At 31.6% G+C, this 13197-nt stretch overlaps 1 long non-coding RNA gene across 1 annotated transcript; it reads right to left on the bottom strand.

Moving 5' to 3' along the window:
* Positions 1-10303: 10303 nt before the first annotated feature.
* On the bottom strand, positions 10304-12830 carry LOC134276578 (uncharacterized). The gene is made up of 3 exons (XR_009994078.1): positions 12714-12830; positions 10900-11016; positions 10304-10522 (listed from the first exon to the last, which is right to left on the bottom strand). It is a non-coding gene; the product is annotated as an uncharacterized LOC134276578 (long non-coding RNA).
* Positions 12831-13197: the final 367 nt, after the last annotated feature.

Genomic DNA, 13197 nt, shown 5'->3' with positions numbered 1-13197 from the left:
CTTTCACCATCAAATGATAAATATCTTTTTTAGAATAGTACACACAATGAAAGTACCTCTTAATGCATAATATCAATTTTATGACAAAAATAGTTTTTCGATAAAAAAAAAAAAAGGATTATTGTCATTATCTTTTTAATCTGTGCATAAATCACTAGGAAAATGATCTCTAAATAGATACTGAATTTATTTTAATAATTTGCCCGTGACAGATTGAATGAAGAATGCTTTATTGAAATATAAATTCCAATGTAATCAAGAGGCCCATGGGCCATATCGCTCACCTGAGCACTGTTGCTAGGAAGAAAAGCAGAATTTCTCCGGTTTTAAATTAAATTCATTTTTATAAATATGCAAAATCCTGACTATGAAATGATCCCGATTACAGAACCGTGCATGGTTAGACTACTGACGTCAAAAGTCATCTGGCGCTATAAAATGCTAACAAGACTCACTGAATAGATCTCAATCATTTTTCAACCCGCAGAGATTTGTCTGCTAATACTATTGTTATAATAAATCTATAACGTGCAATAAATACCTTCTGTCGACAGTGGAAACTCAGATATATTCGGTTTACCTGCAAAACAAGACACCCATGGAAATTAACATAAATCTTTAAGCAGTGGTTTAGATCATATTTGAAAATGTACAAAATTATAAGTTTAAAAACAGTCTTGCTATCAATAGGTTATATAGATAATACCTGGTATAACATGGAAGGTTATGTGAAATCCGTTTTAGGAGACAGAGTGGTCGATTAAAGGTGACTCTTTTACACCCAGGGTTTATTTATATAGACTTCACTACAGCACAACTTACAATGTAAATGTCAAATATCCAAATGCAGGTAAAAATATTATACATATTTTTTTGGGTAAATTTTTAAACTTGTTTTTCTAATTTTAGTGAAATGTTTTATTGGAAGTTTTTTATTACAAAATTTGAGAACTTTCAGTATCACATGAAGCATATCTTCTTTAAAATAGCACTCACAATGAAAATACCTCTTAATACCTCATAAGAATAATTAGAAAAAATGGTTTTACCTAAAAGAAAATAAATATCATTATATTTTTAGTCTGTGCAAAATTTATCAGGAAAATGATCTCTAGAGAGACAATGAATTTATTTCAATAATTTGCATCAGTCAGATTGAATGAAGAATGTTTTAACGAAATGAAAATTCCAATTTAATCAAGAGGCCCATGGATCATATCGCTCAACTGAGCACTGTGGCTAGGAAAAAACAGAATTCAGTTTATTATATAAAAGTTAAAGCCAAAAATGATCCCAACCAATCCTCAAAATGGGAGAGGGTATGATTTGAAAAAACTTGAATCTTCTCTACCTGAGAATGCTTCCATATGAAAAAGAAATTTTTTTTAATGATTTTCTTTCTTTACATATTTCGTATTTGAACTTGGATTCCCTGTTGTGACCCCACCCTACCCCCAGAGTTCATGATTTATTTGATTATAAACTACCTAAGGATGCTTCCATATAAATATGAATTATTATTACCTTGCTATTCTTGAGAAGAAGATTCTTAAAGAACTTTCCAATATATTTCTTTGTAAAACTTTGATCAGACATTGTGACCCTACCCTACACCCCCGGGGGTCATGAATTGAACAAACTTGAATCTATACTGCCTTAAAATGCTTCTATATAAATATGATCATTCATGCCTTTGCTACTCTTTGCTATTCTTGAGAAGAAGATTTTAAAAGAATTTTCCTATATATTTCCATGTAAAACTTCGATCAGCAATTATTGCCCCGCCCTACCCCTTGGGGTCATTATTTGAACAAATTTGAATCTACACTGCCTGAGATTGCTTCCCTATAAGTTTCATCTTTCCTGGCACAGTGATTATTGAGAAGATTTTTTATCATACTATCAAGTTTGCACTATATCTGAATTATCTCCCCTTAAATAAAGGCTTGACCCTTCATTTGAACAAACTTGAACCTCTTTCATCCAAGGATGCTTTGAGGCAAGTTTGGTTGAATTTGGCCTGTGAAGTCAAACAGTTTACGACCCACAGACAGGCGTATAGCTATACAGACGGACGCCGGATAAAATGTGATCAGAAAAGCTCACTTGAGCTTTCAGCTCAGGTGAGCTAATTTAAAGATATTTGGAATAAAAGATCCACTTTCTAGAGATCATTCCTATTTAGCCAAGACTCAAATCACTAGGGAAAGTTTGAACATTACATCTAAATTTCATAACAGCTTTAAATTTCCAGGGAATATATTTTAAATCAACAAAAAGATAAAAAAAAAAAACAACACCAGCACAAGAAATAGTGCGAGTAAACAATATCCTTTTATTTCAAAAGGTTGTAGATTTTAACCCGAATTTCCTCCATACAAACATAAATAATTGATAAACCTCACTGCTCCGCTATGACATTGCATATTACTTGCTTGGAAAAGATTTTGCTGTAAAATTTTGTTTATTTTTTTTTTATTATTAAATAAGAACTGATTCTTAAAACTGATCATGGAATTGGAAAATATCCTCATCATCTATAAATCAATAATTGTAAATAAATTTAAAAAATATATATATAGCAGTGAGTATATAATCAATTCTTCAGCACAAAAAAAGATTAGAATTTGAAAATGTAAATAAAATTATTCTTACAAATATTAAGAAAGGCAGCATATGGTGGATTTATGTCTGCTAAAAGCCTTGCCATTGATACTTTATCCTTCGTCAGACAAGTAGAATTCGTTTCTTTGTTTATTATTGAAACCACACAATTTACTACACGTTGAACATTACTGAAAATAATAATAAAATAAAAAAAATAATGATTGGCTTTTCATCATAACGAGCTTGACTTAATTGCTGTAAGCTAAAAAGTACACGATTTTATTTATTTACTTATTTATTTGTTTATGTTGTGAGCGGTTTCGATGATTTTTTCCTGACTCCGAAAGTATAAAGTTGAACTCGAACAATGCTATCTCAAACACAATATATCTGTCAAATTGATTTTGAAGTCCCTACAGCTTATTTTTTAAGTATTTTACCCTTGATATCTCAAATTCTCGTACATCTCGAAGATTTTCCAAGTCTAATTGAATACGAGATAATAAAATTTGACTGGATAATTAGGTAAATACATTTATGAAGTTTCACGCAAAGCGTATCACCTCTTTTGAATTATTAATAATGAAATGGGAATGAGAAAAGAAATATAGGGTGTATAATTTCTTCTTTTTTTCATTATTATGTATTAAAATACGGTAAGCAAGTCTTTAACACTTAAAAAAAATGCTGCAATAATTTTCGTATTACATACATTTTCTAGTTTCAAAGTTTTAGTTCGATTATTATCGAAAGAACTGAGGCGTATACTATTTTTGTCCTGTCTCTCTGTCTGCAAACTTTAATCTTCGACATAACTTTTGAATGAATTTTTGAATGAAAAAGACTTTAAATTTGATATGTATACTCCACTGATTAAGCTCTTTCAAATGACACCAACGTCAATGACATTGTGACCTTGACTGTGACATATATGCTATTTTTTTCTGTAAACTTTAACCTACGCCATAACGTTTGAACTACAAAAGATAGAGACTCCATATTTGGTATGCATAAACCACTGATTAAGTTCTTTTAAATGATGCCATGGTCAATGACCTTGTGACCTTGATTGTGACCCATACGCTGAATATAGCTTTTTTGTCGGCAAACTTTAACATTCATGATAACTTTTGTACGAAGAAAGATAGAGACTTCATATTTGGCATGTATTCCCCACTAATTAAGCCCTTTCACACAACACCAAGGTCAATGACCCTGTGACCTTGACTTTATCATATATGAAAAATATAGCTTTTTTTTAACCTTTACCATAACTTTTGAACCATGAGAGATTTAAACTTCATATTTAGTATGGATACATTACTAATAAAGTTCTTTCAAATGACACCAAGATCAATGACCTTTTGACCTTGACTGTGACCTATAAGCTAAAAATATGTTTTTTAACTTTGTACCGCCGGGCGCATAGTGTTTCACAAACACACCTTTTTGAGTGTTTTTCTGCATATCAATTTGTTTTCCTCTTTACAGAAAAAAGGAAACACTCGTTAGACGACAAATGTGCAAATACTTACGCGCACAATGTTTCTATAGTTGACTTCAGAAGGTCGTATCGTAGAAAGCAAGAGTATACGTTTATAAAAAATCTTGTAGCAGCGAAAAGACTTGAATCTTCGAATTTATTAGATTTCACACCTGAATCTGCACATGGAGCTATAATACCTGTAAGTGTAAAAAAGAATTTGCGTTCAATGCCAGTTGTTGCATTACATGGTTTGTTCGGATTTACTTTTCTTACGTACAACCAAATTTACATAAAGGTTTTTTTGTCAGGAACATATTAATATATTATCAATACATTGATGTATAATACGGAGTTTATATCTCTAAGTTGATTTGATATGCAAGAGAATCCTCTACGAATGTGCTGATTTTGAACTGAGGGAAATTTTTAACATACCCGCTGATGATATAAGAATATAAATAATATTTATATACTCAATATTCTAGCTGATGACTAGTCATAGGTCAATATAATGACCTTGTCAGCATAAGCAATTTATCATTGAGACAAATGCTGACTGAAGCTTTTCATGCTAATTGTAAGTAAATCAATCCTTTTTAATATCTCAAAGACTAGGTTTATTAGTTAACAGAAATGCGTATGGCGTGAAGATAAAACAGCGATGTTTTCCAGCAGAATTACAAGTCTTTTTCAAGGGTCAATATCAAGGGTACTTTCAACACAATTATACGTCTACGTGAAATAATCAACACTCAATAATTCAATACCAGTGAATATCAGTAAAGCAATTATTGTCATGAATTGCATATTGCATAGTATTTATATGACATACTCGAATGTCACAGTGAAAAGTAGTTTTGTGACCTGTAAATATCATTGTGCAGTTTGGATAGGACATTCATCTGTAAAGACGTATGGCTTTTGGAAAACATTGATGAGAAATCACGTTATTTCTTTCTGAATGTTTAAATCGCACATATATTAATGGATATGTTTGCATATATCCATATTATTATATTGTTTCGCATATGTGAGTTCGTTCAAGCAGTAGAACAAGAGCCACTTACATTGAGAGATTGACCTTCCCATTAACCTTTCTAACATGTCCTGTCGATGCAAAGCAATGGATTTTGACTCAATTCCAGAACATTGAACATTCATATAAATTTCAAGTCTGTTCTTCAAACATCCGACAATTCTCCACAAGCGACTGAAAAAATAAAAATAATGATTTTTTTTCAGAATATGTATGGTTCTTTAATATTCATAAAATTTGATAAATGTATAGATTTGACGAATTTCCTTCTAATTTATATAATGTTTGTAAACATGAGAAAAAATCTTTTTATTTGAAGTCTTATTTTTTTTAAATTTCAATTCTGCATATTAGTTGCCTCTTGTATGACAAGTTACTGACAATAAATTTAGAGGGACTAAGCTCCAACTACATTCATTTGTTGATTATTTGCATGGTCGATTCTTCTTGTATATTGGTTTTCAAATAGCTCTCAATTTTTTAATGAATTATCTTTACTTTCATAAAGTAATACATGTACATAATTTATGATTTCTTCTTTTCTATCGTCAACTACCCTTACTTATGCAGCAATAAACCTTCATTATCTGAATACGGAGTTAATAGCTCTCAGTTGATTCGATACGCAAGAGCATGTTCTATGTATGAACATGATCTAAAACGAGGTAAACTACTGACAAACAGGTTGATGAAACAGGAATATATATCAGCAATCTCGTTTAAAGGCATCATTTACGGTTTCTATGTTCGATATAATGACCTTGCCAGCAGATAAGTTTATCATGGAATCCAATATTAAGTAATGATTTTTTCACAAACTGGTAGTCCATTATTTATACACTGAATTGAGAACAGATATTTCCGTTATTTCCCGATCATGACCGGGAGCACACGTCGGATGTGGCCGGTTGGTTGGGGAAACTCACTCCTTCACGGCACCTGATCCCACCGCTGATGTTTTCGAAGTCTGTGTTTGCTCTGCTCCTATTCTAATATTCTTTTATGGATTTTGGTATTGAATACTGCTCGTAAATGTCCATATCCTTTATGTATGCCTTTATATTATATAATTGAAAATCTTTCTTGATGAACGGGTAACTTTTTTTTACGGAAAAAGTCCAAACTTACTTGCAAAATTCAGTACCGGTTTCTTCAGCAGCAACACACTGAGATTCTATTTTTTCAGTATCAAACGATGTGTTTAGACATTGAGAAGCTTAAAGGAAGAAAAATTACAATAATACATAAAGATAATGAAAAAAAAATATGTAAACAAAATAAATGACAACTAGATTCTGTCATGAGACAGTAACGCCCGCATTAAGGTGTTTTCCTCTAAATACACACTCATTCATATAGGGCTTTCCAAGGAAAAAGTCAAAATAATTCTTTCATTATCACGGTACATGTATTCCTCAAATTTAGTATAAAATTTTCAGGTGACCATGTTATTTCTGAGATTCATATATGTTTTTTGTATATTTAATTCATTACCAGTCTGAAATAACAGAATTTAATTAATGAAGTTAATTACTTAATTAGCTAGATTCTGATAAACACTTTGCCCATAATTTGGAACTTTTAAATTCACCTTTTAAAATATTATAGTACAAAGCGTTTTTTGATGAATGTATCAAAATGTGCAAACTGTTTTTAGTATTTGGTCAGGAAAAAAAAAACCCATTGAAAATACAACCCAATTAATTTGTCAATGCTTATCCCCCCTCCCGACAACACACACATACCCTATCTCTCTCACATTTTTTAAAAATAGACCTAGATGGCAAAGTAGCTTTAAAACATGGTTTGTTATGATAGTTTGAATTTTTTTTCTAGTACTAAACAGTTTTACGTGTGAACATCATATTGAAAATTTCGACATTCACGTTTGGGTTGCGTCACCCATTATCATATTTTTTGATATCACCACTCGGCACACCTCGGCCGATTCATACTATACATTTAATGAAGGCGACGGAATCAGCAAATGTGTGCCGCATGAGATGTATTATTTATCATATGTATGCTTACGGTGCAGTGTGGTCAGTTAACATGATTTGTGTTTTAATAATTTGTTTATATGGATTATATTTCATGAAGTTGACAAGACCTATAACATTCGGTAAGTACAAGATTTAGTATAGATTGCATAAAATAAACAAAAAGCATGCCGCAGTTAACAAATTTCACGTTGTCAATTTATCTCCCGTTGTGTACGTGACATTCAGAAGAGGCGCACATTCGGAATTTTTTTTTCGGAAAGTGGGGGGGGGGGGGGGGGGGGGGGGTTCACCTCAGTCAAAAAAATCCAGCCCAAGATTTCCTGAGAAGCAAGCAAAAAAATTAAAACAATAATGGTGTTGTCCATGTTTTCTAAGGGCGAGGATGTTAAAAGTCATTTTATTCTCTTCAGTTAATAGTGTTATTTAAATAACTCTGCAAATTCCATATGGGGGGGGGGGGGGGGTCTGATCTCCCTAGCCACTCCCTGTACCTGAAATGACAATTGATCTTATGACTCCATAATAGTAGAAAATTTTTCCATTTGACTATATATACATATTTTGTTTCCTGTGTTTATGACTTTTTTTGTCCACAGACACTCTAACCTTGCTAATAAGTTTTTGTGCATTGTGCTATTGGGCTATACACATGGCTTCCACATTTCATGGGTAAATTTCTTTTGACAAAACCTTTTAAAGGGTACCACGAATTTTGACCTCTTTATCTCGAAACCTTGGAGTTTGACCCACTTTTACTAGAAAAATACAAAGACAATTTTGATTGAACATATGCTAAATTTGTTAATATTAAAAACAAAATGTCATTTTTATGTAGAGTTAATAGCATAAGAACTTTAGAAAATCTTAAATGTGACTTTTATTATTCAATTTTGGTAAACATTAAATTTCGAAGACCAGTTTATGAAAATATGTGGCAAAAGACTTTCGATCTTAGTTACAGATATATCTGGAAAAATGTATATCTAGCTAAAATTAAGTATATGTATGAAAAAATGTTGCTGAATTCAATTATAAATTACTAAATTGCATATTGAATAATAATCTATACTAAATGTAAGTAAATGGAACAAAGATGTAGAACCTTATTGTGAATATTGTATGGTTGTTGAAGACAATGAACATCTCTTGTACAAATGTAAAATCTGTGAAAATATATGGAAAAAAATTAGTTTATTTTGGGGTTTTGAAGTCACATGGAAAATACTTGTTCTAGGTTTTTACAATGAAATCAATTCAAAAACAACGAGATTGAATAATTTATAGTCTTTTATATGTTTTAACATCTATAAATATAAAATGAAATGTAGATTTGAAAAAGAAAATATGTTTACAGAAATTTTTCGAAATAAGTTAAAAAATTCTCTTTGTCTACAAAACGCAATTCTACGGAAGGCACATGTTATTAAGGATAATTTATATCTAGAAATAGGCAATTACTTGTGATTTTGATGTTCAAGTAGCTATGCAATGTATGTATTATGCTTTTGTACAATGAATTATATATGTACCATGTTTTAATAACCAATTTATTGTGGGGTCTCAATTGGCCATTACTTTTATTTAGGAAGAGAAAAAAAACTTTAAAGGAAACGTCGGGTCTAAATAAACTTTTTGATATTTCATTCATTGAATGGTCAATAATGACTTTTACCTGTTACTGCCATTTGTTTTAACTTAATTATAAAGTAATTAGACATCAAAGTTATGAGTAAACTGGCTGCTGGAGGCTGCCATGTTGAGAGATAAAGTTATCGCGCTTGCTAAATATTTCCCACAATCCTCACTTTTATGACGTATTGCAGGCTATTAGGCTCTAAGTGTAAACACTATCATGTCGGAATCAAGTTGTGAAAATGTGCCAATTAAGTGTGTGCAGTTTAATTTTGGATCTGAATATATTAAAGTAAATATAATTTCACATTCCTATGCTTCTAGTGTTTCAGAATTCAGGAAAATAAAAGAAGAAGCCTTAAACTGGTCGGATTTAACTTTAATTAAAAACTTAGCTGCAAATGTTTTATTATTTTACATGATTTTAATTAAAACTTTTAAAAGTTCTAATGTGTCAAAAAGGATGTTAATATAATTCCTATGAATTAACAATTGCTTAAATTAGCTTATTTCTGAAAGAAGGAATTTTATTTTTCTGCAGTCATAAACACATTGACTCTATAGCCATCTGGCATTTAATCTGTCTGCACTACGTCAGCAGCGGCCATGATAAGGTTTTCCCCATGCTGCTCCAATTAAGCTATTAAAATCCAATTTAACTGCTGTTTTCAGCAGCGCAGTGTTGTTAGATGCAGCTTTTCTTTTTATATGAGAGGTACATTTTTATATTTAAAAATTTAAATTCTGACCAAACGTTCCCTTTAAAATTTAAGATATTTTTGTCAATATTTCATTCTAAGAATATAACTGAATTAAGTGTGTATTGATTACATTGGTGTTGGGAGCAAATTGAATGTGCGGGGGGGGGATAATTGAAAAAGAAAAAAAAACAAATTTAAAAAAATAATTGACAAAAAAAAAGAAGAAAATTTTTCCAGTGCCAAATCTAGTAGTCCAAACCCGAAAATCCTATTTCGGGGCGGGGGGGGGGTGCTAGGATCCGATTTCTCTTTTTTTTACTTAGCACTTATATCTACCACTTACTCTTCTTTTTTTTAGTACACTGTTACACTGTCATGTGCCTGTTGAAAGGGGGTGGTGGGTGGGGAGATGGGCTAACCTAAACCAATTTCACTTTGTTTAATGCCTATATTATTTGTGTCTATCTCTGCAAAAAAAGGGGGGCTAAACATTTTTACCCCCCCCCCTTCCTGACGCCCATGGATTAAATCACAGTTGTGAAAACCAAGTCATAAATATGTGTTTTATGCTGTTGAATTTAGAGCCAGTTTTATGATCAGAATTCCACGACCCGGCTCAGTTTTCAACTGACTAGGGTCTAAATTCAACATCTTAGGCCTCAGTATTCAACGTTGATTTTCAACCCGGGTCAAAATCCAACGTTATAACGGACGGACATGAGTAACAACAATATACTCGAACTTTCTTTAGAAAGTGCGGATATAATTAATGCTGTAACATTAATATCAATGTACTAAAATATAGTGCACATGCACTTACAACAAATTTCCACACCACAAAGCTCCCAACGAACTCTAGAATTAGTAGTGAAACACCATGGCTCTTCCCTGTCAAAGTTTCTACAGTAGTTCTCTTGTGCAAGACTAAATGTGAAATAATTCTGTTCATGTGGGCTCTGCTCATCCCATCTTTGACACAGTAGCCCTGACTTTGTTACTCGTTTTGTCCCTCTGTATAAGAACCCCGGTAATCTACAGTCTTCCAGTGTGGATTTCCCTTAAGAATTCAAAATATTCCTGTATATCTTTAAATTATGCAGTGTAACATACCATTACCATATCTTTTTTAAATCATGGGCGATTTAAAACATCTTAATTTTTTAAAAAGTTTCAAGGTGTTCATAAGGCATGTTTGTATGGGACTTTGCATTTTCAGTTTATCTATTTTTCCATTCTACATCATGATCTCCTCAAATTCACCAACATAGACACATTTTTTACTGAAATTTTTTAATAAATAGGTTACCTTTAAAAACAACTTCAGATATTTTATAATATGAATATATCAAAAGATATTTTTCAAACAATTTTAATGCTCATTTAAAAATCTTGATTTTTGGGAAAAAAAATTAAACCTGTCTGCCCTACATGTACCTTCTGTTACTGTATTGCTGTGATCCGGAGAATGCGTGGGTGGTTCTGATTTTGTGTCTGGAAACTCCGAGAAGACAGTTGTTGGTATCTCTGGAAATACATGTACACTTGTCCTGTCTTTTTAATTCAAAGGTAAACTAATCTTTAAGATTCGTATCAATAAACACATTGCATATATATAATTTTTAAGGAATAACAATCGTATTCTAAATGAAAAAAATGATACGTTTTGTAACAGAAAATATCTTCTTGGTGATGTATCTTTTCAATGATAGAAAAAAAAACATTGCACTGCAATATGGAATTTTCAATTTTTAAAACAAAATCCCAAGAGTATTGTTAATAAGGTTTACTTTACGTTTTTCAGCGTAAAGAGGTATTGCAAAAATAAAACGGTTTAAAGACGAATTAAGACCTTTGTAAAATAAATTCCGAGGGTTTTTTTTTTAATTCGACCTCACGACGTCAAAAATACCCTTTTCACTGTAGAAAAAGTGGCATTATACACATATCTGCATACCCCACGTAAAAAAAATGACCACGGTAAAATAATAACTCTTGTACATTTTATTATGTTATTTGTTTTTTTTTCTTTTTTATGGGCTGGGGTTTAGGATGGGTATTTTAAAAGAATTAGAATCATATGTATAATCAAGTCACAAGGGCCAAAATGTTCGTCTGAGTTAAATCGAGAATTATGAATCTTGTTTTATTTCCCTCAAACTTTGATCTTTGAAAAATATAAACAGGTGAACTTCTGCATGAGGTCCCCCAACACATATTTTTCGAATACCATTGATATGTAAAAGAGATATGGAAGTCCAAATCGTTTTATTCTTCAAGTACTTTACCCCACATATCTCAAATTAATTTTCTTTCTGAGTGCTTAGCTTCCACATCTAAATGATCGGTTTACCAATAATATTTTTGTACAGTGATTGATTTGCCAATTATAATTAAGAGAGAAAGTCCGCATTTTCGTGAATATTGCAGAATAACCCCCGAGGTCGAGAAATGTTGATTGAAAGATAAAATTAAAGCCGAAGCGTTAGCCGAGGATTTTATATTTCAAACAACATTTTGAAAGCGAGAAGGTTATTCTGCATCATTCACGACGACAAGGATTTTCTTCTATTCTACCTTGTCTACTAAAATCGCTAAAATACGACTGATCGTTTCTATTTAGAGAAACGAATAAGGTCACCATGTCTCGACTACGCTGTTCCATTAAACACCAGAGGTAAAATTTGTTTGCTTACCCGTGTATGGAATTCAGATAATTGAGCTTTCGTAACTTAAAAAAAACCTTTTTAAATTACAAATTTGTTTGTAATATGTATTGATCAGTTAAAATGAATATACAATAACATAATCATGTTTTTGTTTTACTACTATATTGGGACTAAAATCAAGTTGTTTAAATGTGTTGGGACGTCCCTGAAATAGCCACGCTTAATGAAAAAAAAAACATTCATCAGCAACTTTATGCAATTTACAGTGTTAATACTGCAAAAGACGACACATCGATGCGGTCTAAACAAATTTTGTTCATTCTACAGCCAAACATGCATTTGAATTGTTCAGATTTGTTTCTGATCTGATAGGTTTTTGATGACATTCTTGATTTATTGGAGAATAATGTCCGCGGCTTTTCTTTTATCCTTGCAATAATCGTGTACACAGTCAGTGAACAACCTAATAAGTAAAAGTACATGTATGTACATCGATAATGGATTTGTTGGAGTTTAAGTCAGTTTTAACACATCTCATTTTTTTCTCACAGGAAGAATAAACCTAAAACCTGCGTATGCTACCTGTTGTTAATGCACGGTCTTCATCTGGAGAACTTGTGGTTGTTTCTGATTTTGTTCTTGGAAACTCCAAAAGAACAGTTGTTAAAATCCCTGGAGTGACAATTGTCTTGCCTTAGAAATTAGAAGATAAAACATATCTTATATGTACGTTTGTCAATCAACACATTAACACATATATAATTGTCTGAGAAATAGCCATCATATTCGGAATAAAAATTGATTCCTTTTCATATAGAAACTTTTTTGATTATGTATCTTTTCCATGATGAAAAAAAATCAATGCACTGCAATATTGAATTTTTAATTTTTTCAAAAAATATGCAACATTGTACATGTGATAATACAATTAATTTTATTTTTCAGCTTAAAGAGGTATTGCAAAAATTAAATGGCGTGTAAAGACAAATTATGACTCCTGTAAATTAATTACCAGCGGCCTTTCTCATCGCCGAAAAATGTAACTCGATCATTATTCGACGTCGAA

The sequence above is a fragment of the Saccostrea cucullata genome, unplaced genomic scaffold (genome assembly GCF_032062105.1).
Source record: "Saccostrea cucullata isolate Sc308-1 unplaced genomic scaffold, CSIRO_AGI_Scuc_v1 ctg822, whole genome shotgun sequence".
NCBI classification, from domain to species: domain Eukaryota; kingdom Metazoa; phylum Mollusca; class Bivalvia; order Ostreida; family Ostreidae; genus Saccostrea; species Saccostrea cuccullata.
The sequence above is the reverse complement of the archived record's forward strand: the minus strand, read 5'-3'. Positions and strand labels throughout refer to the sequence as shown.